At 44.5% G+C, this 8615-nt stretch overlaps 1 long non-coding RNA gene across 1 annotated transcript; it reads right to left on the reverse strand.

Annotated features, from left to right (window-relative positions):
- Nucleotides 1-2187: 2187 nt before the first annotated feature.
- LOC129710783 (uncharacterized) lies at nucleotides 2188-8388 on the reverse strand. Its single transcript, XR_008725730.1, has 3 exons — nucleotides 8303-8388; nucleotides 3628-4392; nucleotides 2188-2322 (listed from the first exon to the last, which is right to left on the reverse strand). It is a non-coding gene; the product is annotated as an uncharacterized LOC129710783 (long non-coding RNA).
- Nucleotides 8389-8615: the final 227 nt, after the last annotated feature.

Here is an 8615-nt window from a genome sequence, read left to right on the forward strand (position 1 = left end):
CGCCCAAGGCAATCATGTAGTAAAATCGATACAGCTTTCTCCCTCCCCATTCAACACTAAAAATGCCTGGATTGCTGGACAATGGGTTTGTGAGCCATACTTTATAACTATTTGTGTGTCATTCTTTTTATTTAGTGTAATCTGATGTATTATAACACCTTTCAGTCAATATGTTAACATCTTGTTCAAATAAGGACTAAATCATGCAGCTTTATTGTTGGCAGACTATTTATGGCGATAGTGCCTGTGGATAACATCCATTATCATCATTGCTTATTTTCTTAACACATCCTGTGTTTTAGTTTTTAAATTTTAATGATACAGCACGGAAACCGCCCCTTCGGACCACCGAGTCCGTGCCGACCAGCAAACACCCCACACACTAGCACTATCCTGCACACTAGGGACAATTTACAATTTTTACGGAAGCCAATTAATCTACAAACCTGCACGCCTTTGGAGTGTGGGAGGAAACCGGAGCACCTGGGAAAACCCACCCGGTCACAGGGAGTACGTACAAACTATGTACAGACAGTACCCATAGGCAGGATTGAACACGGATCTCTGGCGCTGTAAGACAGCAACACTACCACTGTGCACCGTGCCACCCTGTCACGTCCTAGCGCTCTGTTATGCCCAGAAATCCATTTTTGTTTTCATCAGCTCCTCACCAACATCCTGTATCTGTACGAAGTTAAACTTCCACTCGTATAGTAAAGCCAATGTACATTTACAAACACCCCTATTGGATCTGGATTTACAGACGCCTCACAACTTCAACCCCAAGGATGAACTATATCCGAGACTCAACATTGCTAATAATTTGCTGGCATTCTTGATGTCAAGTCACAATAAATGCATTGATTATAACACAAATAATTCAATTAATCTCACATTTTCTTCAGGTAAAACCTCTGGACTGATCTTTCAATCCTTGTCTCCAACCAAGCCTCTTATCTGTTTTAATCTGGAGGTTTGCATCTCACAACTTCATTTCTACTTTCCCCTCCATGTCCTTTCTGACTGTAGCCTGAGAACTCTTCCTTCAAGGCCCTCATTGTGCAATTTTATCAAGATTGTTGAATAATTTGAGCAATCTCGAAATCCACCACCCATTCCTTTTCCTCTTCATTCACATCATGGAGCAGTCTAAAACAGTCCTTTAAAATAAAACAGTGATTCATTTGCATTACTTCCAATATAGTGATTGCCATCAGTGCTCGTGATGTGATCTTATCCACAATGGAGAAACCAAATATAGAATGGGCGATCATTTTATGCAGCACCTTCATTCAGTCCGTGGGGATCACATGGATCACTGTGTGCCTCTGGTCTCTGTACTTTAATTCTCCATCCAATTCCCAATCAGACCTATCTGTCTGTCTGTGGCCTCCTGCATGTCTTAAAATTATTGGGTTAATTATTTAAGCAAGGCTTAAAATTAGCCCGAGGAACAGCACCCCTTTTTCCATTTGTGCATATGCAACCATTGGGGGTCAATAGTGAATTTAACAGTTTCAGGTAACTGATTTTCTTTAAAGCCAGACAGGTTTTCCATTTGTAATAGTACAATAGTAACTGTTTTCCTCTCTTCTCAGACACTCCCTAATATGCTGGATATTTCCAGCATTCGCCTTTTACTTTCCTACAATAGCTCTAACCTGCATTCCACAGCTTTTCCATGCTTGTTTGCTTCTCTCCCCAACTGCCCCCATTAATAAATAAACCAGACAGCTTTATAAAGAGCTTAGTACCCGGGCAAACCTGACCTAACCCAATCAAAATTATTCCCATTGTCCTCGTCATCCCTCCCCTCACCCCCCATCCCTTTGTCTGCAACTTAAAACTCACTTGTTCTTTCACTTCGCCAGTTTCCTCAGGCCCTTCAACCTGGACCATTAACTCTGTTTTACTTTCCATAAAATCTGCCTTATCCATGAGTGCTTTCATTATTTCCTGTTCATACCCCGACAGCTAAATTTAAACATTCCCAAATATATTCTTCTCACAGCCAAATAACATAACTGTCATGTCCCCTGACATGAAGCAGCGTTATCTAAATGCACCTCACACAAAACACACTTGCCAACAAATTATGTAGGAGGTACAAACACAAGCACCCAATATTTTGTTGGACACAATGAAACAGATAATTAAAAGCTCTGCCTGATAGAAGAATCAACATCATTTCTAGTTCAAAAATGCTATTTAATTATCCTCTGCTATTTAAAACGGGAGCCCAGCTGGAATTACAAATGTTCTATCATGACTATTTCTTGTTGGATACATCAGCAAATGTAGATCAACTCCAAAAGTCTCACCCTGCAATTAGAAATGGGGCATGAGTAGAGTAAAGCATAAAGTAGATTCTAAAAAAATCAAATACCCAAACACCAGAATATATCCAACATTTGCCACAGAGGGTCAGGCAGAATATGAATGGCAAGAAATCGAGCAAACCAACTCTGGTAAGAATTGAGGATTCATTAACATCTGGATAACAATTATTTTAATACATTTTGGACGGAAATATTATAATGTAATAATTTTCAGCAATGTGTACATGTTGGATTAATCTGATAAACTACAAAACAAGCAAACTCAGAACACCACCAACCAAGAGACACACAGCAAAAACAAACACAATGATTTAAGAAATCAGCAGCAAAACCAAATCACAACTTTCCACCAGTGGTCAGAAGAAGGATCCTGACCCAACACGTCACCTATCCATGTTCTCCAGGAATGCTGCCTGACCCTCTGAACAACTCCAGCACTCTTGTGTCTTTTTTTTTTGTAAACCAGCGTTTGCAGTTCCTTGCTTCTAGGCAGTTTGATTTGTCTGACTCATTGCTAGTAAGTTACAAGGACTATGATGCATTTACTTCATGCCTTTAACATGGCAATATGTTGTCAACTTTGATTGAGCCACATAAGGAGATGCCTGATGACCAACAGTTTGGTTTAAGGGCTTTTTTGGAGAACCTTAATCACAAGCAGCAAAGTATAGGGAGATGTAAGGGCCTGAGAGTAGCATAGTGTCACTGCGGGTAGAGTGGCTGCTTCACATCACCAGAGACCAAAGTGCGATCCTTACATCAAGTGCTGTCTGTGTGGAGTTTGCACGTTCTCCCTGTGACCACATGGTGTCCGGTTTAATCCTACATTCTAAAGTGCTGGGCGGTAGGTTAATTAGCCTCTGAGGTTTGCCCCCAGTGTGTGCGTGAGGGGGTACATCTGAGGGAAGTTGACAAGACTATGAGTAGAAAAAAATGCCTAAATGCAAATGGATGGATGATGGTCAACATAGACATGGTGGGCCAAAGGGCCTGTTTCTGTGCTGCATAACTCTAACTCTGAGGGCAGAAGAACGTTGTTAATGGTAATGCATTGAGGTTATTAACAAGCACAGAAAGTTTAAGTTGGAAAGGTCTCGGGAGAAATAAATTTGGGCAAAGGAGGGATATGAACACAAAGATGAAGATATTAAAAACAACCACTTCACCTGAGCTCATATCCTACTCATCTAACTTTACCTGTAACTTTGATCGATATTCTGACACCTCACGATAGCCCATGGCCAACAGATGCACTATATGAATTGCTGAAAAAAACAGAACATCTTACCGTGCTGCTTGTAACAAAAAGTGGTTGAGAGGGAGTCTGCAGCTGCCATCTTCCTGTGGACATGGATGAAGGGAATAGATGCCACAAAGGAGATCTGTAACAGACCCTGAAACCACCATGTGGGCACGTGGCGCTGTATGACTGTATGTATACTGTTCTTGTCAGTAAAAAGGAATCGTAAAATTACTTAAGAGTAACGTAAAGCCATAGAGAAGTATAGCACGAGCAACTTCTTGTTTCGGCAGTTTCTGAGCAGTTGCTAAGAGTTAGTTTGCTATTGTGTGTCCCTTGGACATGTTACCAGGAAACACAAGGTCTGTTACGATTAGAATATCCCTTACTCATTCAGAAACATTCTATTCAATGGAAGATATCCGCTCTGTATAATTTCTCTCAGGTTTTCAACAGAGGCAATTCCTTCCAGTAGGTTACAAATGGTGACTATTTTGGACAGTTTTGCTGGAAAGTCATTGGTGGTTGTCGAATTAGGAATGTAGATTGTACAAGTTCACAAGGAGGTACCTGTTTGGCAGGTATTTCCCCAGTCCATTCAATCGTATACCTCTGATATGTAGAGAAATCCGTCAGACAAGTTTCTCTCTTGGCTTGCATCTATTGCTACATTTCCTCCAAGCTGCAGGTGCACCATCGGGATTCAGTCAGTAGTAATGTTCTTGTATTATTTTCCTTTTGTGTCTTCCCCTATTGTCACCAACAATCCAGATTCCGGTTTTCTTAAATGAAAGATCAAACATATGTACAAATCTGTTTGGAGACACAAGAGCAGCAGATGCTGGAATCTGGAACAAAAAACCTACTGGAATGACTCAGTGGATCAGGCAGCACCTCGGGAAGAAGTGGACATTCGACGGTTCGGGACAGGAGCGTGCTTCAGGCTAATAGTGGTAGGCAGGAGAAAGCTGAAAGATGTGCAGTGAGATAAAGCCCTGTAAGTGATAGATGGAAGGTAGACACAAAATGCTGGAGTAACTGAGCGGGTCAGGCATCATGTCTGGCGAAAAGGAATGGATGACGTTTCGGGTCGAGACCCTGCTTCAGACCCTTCATCAGTTTGAAGAAGGGTCTCAACCCGAAACGTCACCCATTCCTTCTCCAGAGATGCTGCCTGACCCGCTGAGTTACTCCAGCAGTTTGTGTCTACCTTTGATTTAAATCAGCATTTGCAGTTCTTTCCTACACAAGTGATAGATGGATACAGGTGAGGGATTTATTTATCGGTAGATGGGTGGACAAAGGCTAGACATTAAAAAACGAGACAAAAAGACGTAAGATGAAGGGTAAATTTTGAAGCTAAACAAAGGGACAAAGACCCATCATTTATTTATTTACCACTGTACTCCACAATTTAAGATTTGCAATAGAAAAAAAAATCACATGTGGTTAAAGTGCACATTGTCAGATTTTATTAAAAGCCATTTTTATACAATTTGGTTTCACCATGTAGAAATTACAACAGTGTTTATACATAGTCCCTCCATTTCAGGGCACCATAATGTTTGGGACACAGCAATGTCATGTAAATGAAAGTAGTCATGATTAGTATTTTGTTGCATATCCTTTGCTGCTTAATGACTGCTTAATCTCTGCGATTCATGGACATCACCAGTTGCTGTGTGTCTTCTCTGGTGATGCTCTGCCAGGCCTGTATTACAGCCATCTTTAGCTTATGCTTGTTTTGGGGGCTAGTGCCCTTCAGTTTTCTCCTCAGCATATAAAAGGCATGCTCAATTGGGTTCAGATAGGGGTGATTGACTTGGCCACTGAATAATTGACCATTTTTTAGCTTCGAAAAACTCCTTTGTTGCTTTAGCAGTATGTTTGGGATCATTGTCTTGCTGCAGAATGAACCGCCGGCCAATTAGTTTTAAGGCATTTGTTTGAACGTGAGCAGATAGGATGTGTCTATACACTTCAGAATTTATTATGCTACTACCATCAGCAGTTGTATCATCAATGAAGATAAGTGAGCCAGTACCTTCAGCAGCCATACATGCCCAGGCCATAACACCCCCACCATCATGTTTCACAGATGAGGTGTATGCTTTGGATCTTGGGCAGTTCCTTCTGTCCTCCATACTTTGCTCTTGCCATCATTCTGCTATAAGTTAATCTTTGTCTGAACTATCCACCAGACCTTTTTCCAGAACTGTGGTTGCTCTTTTAAGTACTTCTTGGCAAACTATAAGCCAGCCATCCTATTTTTGCAGCGAACCAGTGGTTTGCATCTTGCCGTGTAGCCTCTGTATTTCTGTTCATGAAGTCTTCTGCGGGCAGTGGTCATTGACAAATCCACACCTGATTTCTGAAGAGTTTTTTCTGATATGTCGGATAGGTGTTTGGGGATTTTTCTTTATTATAGAGAGAATTCGTCTGTCATCAGCTTGGAGGTCTTCCTTGGCCTGCCAATCCCTTTGCAATTATTAAGCTCACCAGTGTTCTCTTCTTCTTAATGGTGTTCCAAACAGCTGATTTTGGTAAGCCTAAGGTTTGACTGATATCTTGTTTCTCAGTCTCATAATGGCTTATTTGACTTTCATTGGCACAACTTTGGTCCTCATGTTGATAAACAACCATAAAAGTTTTCAAAGGTGATGGAAAGACTGGAGGAAAGACTATGTGCTGAGAGCTGTCTGGTCTGCATTAAGCAGGCAATTAAACACACCTGAGCAATTACAAACGCCTGTGAAGCCATGTGTCCCAAACATTATGGTGCCCTGAAATGTGGGGGTGGGGGAGGGGACGTATAAACACAGCTGTAATTTCTACATGGTGAAACCAAAATGTGTAAAAAATACCCTTTAATAAAATCTGACAATGTGCACTTTAACCGTATGTGATTTTTTTTCTATTCTCAATTTGTGGAGTACAGAGGCAAATAAATAAATTATGTGTCTTTGGCCCAAACACTATGGAGGTGGAAGGGGATGCAGGGAGGTGGAAATGGTGGCTGGATAATGGGTGGGGCACAGGGAGTAGAGGGAGGAATAGGTTTGATGGGTGCCAACCCAAAACACCATCTGTATATTCCTTCCACAGATGCTGCCTGACCCACTGTGTTCCTCCAGCACTTTCTATTTTAAAAATCCGTTTTATTCATTTTCCTTCGATGGTATTCATTCCACGCAGGACTGGGACTAAAGCAAATGATTAATGCCAGCGTGCACAAAAATTAAAGTAGCTTCACTTGGAATAGACACTTGACTGAGATGTCAAAAGAGAGGTGTTCAAATGATAACATGGATATGCAGTGAATGGAGAGATGTAGATCAAGTATTGACAGATGAGGTGAGATGGAAATATGTTCAGCACAGACATAGTGGGCTGAAGGGCCTGTTCCTGTGCTGTACTCTTCAATGCTCTGATTATGGGGTTTGAGCAAAATGAGTGAATGTGGAGGGCACAGCCGCAGAATAAAAGGATGCACATTTAAAATGGAGTTTGAAAGGAATTTATTTTGCCAGAGGGTGATGAATCTGTGGAATTCATTGCCACAGAAGCCAGTGGCCAAGTCATTGGGTATTTTTAAAGCAGAGATTGATAGGTCCTTGATTAGTAAGGATGCCAAAGATTACATGGAGAAGGCAGGAAAATGGGGTTGCGAAGGAAAAATAGATCAGCCACGTTCGAATGGAGGAGCAGACCTGATGGGCTGAATGGCCTAATTCTGCTCCTATGTCCCATGGTTAGGATTAAATACTGTGTCTAGTTCTGGTCTATACATAAAAGTACAAAAGTACATATGGAGGTAAAGGAGAAATTCCAAAAGATGGATATCTACTATTAGAGACTTAAGTAACATGGAAAGAGCTTGCTACCTCATTGACTCAGATTTAATTCACTATGACTCAAGTCCCATATAACATCTGTCCTGTGGTCTCAATGCCGCGCGGAGACCAGCGGTTCCCTGCAGGGGCCCGGCTCCGGCACCAGGGGGCGCTCCAGTTAGGGAAGTCCAGGACCGCACAGCTTAATGATAAAGGGCTTTAAAACCGAGATGAGCCGAACTTTTTTCCCCCAGAGAGTGGCGGAATCTCTGGGCGCACAGAGGGTAGTTGAGGCGTAGCATTGGCTATATTTAAGAGGGAGTTAGCTGTGGCTAAAGGGATCCGGGGGTATGGAGAGAAGGCAGGTACAGGATACTGAGTTGGATGATCAGCCATGATCATATTGAATGGCGGTGCAGGCTCGAAGGGCCGAATGGCCTACTCCTGCACCCCACCTATGTTTCTATGAGACCAGCGGTTCCCTGCAGGGGCCCGGCTCCGGCACCAGGGGGCGCTCCAGTACGTAGCCCCGCCCCTCGCCGAGGCTCCTACCGGGATCGCGCCGACGCGCCCCCTGCTGGCGGAGGGGCGCAGTTGCAGCCGTAGCGCCCGGCGGCGGCGGTGGAGTCCGGGAATGAACGGGCCCTTTCCCGGGGCGACGCCGCGTCCGCTCCTCCCCCACCCACCCGAACCCGGGCTCCCCAAAGGGGCTCACGAGGGCTGCGCAGCCCCAGTTCCCGAGCCGGATTACCGGGCGCCGCTGTTATCCGCAGCCCCATGGCCTTCAATCGTAATCCCACTGACAAATTAATGTTGGCTTTCTCCACTAATCGTTCCGCCCAAAACCCGCACCCGCTCGGCGTAAACTGCGCGGGGCCGCGGCCACTCACCTGGAGACGGCGGCGCCGCCATGCGACCGTTACCCGAGCAACGGAGGACCGGGAGAGACGGGCCGCAGCGCCACCCGGTGGTTACTGGTGGGATCGCCGCCTGGCCGTTACTGATGGCATCGCGGGACCGCAGCGACACCCGGCGGTCACTAGTGGCATCGCGGGACCGCAGCGCCGCCCGGCGGTCACTGGTGGCATCGTGGGACCGCAACGCCACCCGGTGGTCACTGGTGGCATCGCGGGACCGCAGCGCCCCCCGGTGGTCACTGGTGGCATCGCGGGACCGCAGCGCCACCTGGCGGTCACTAGTGGC

This window comes from Leucoraja erinacea, chromosome 28 (genome assembly GCF_028641065.1).
Source record: "Leucoraja erinacea ecotype New England chromosome 28, Leri_hhj_1, whole genome shotgun sequence".
Taxonomy (NCBI): Eukaryota; Metazoa; Chordata; class Chondrichthyes; order Rajiformes; family Rajidae; genus Leucoraja; species Leucoraja erinaceus.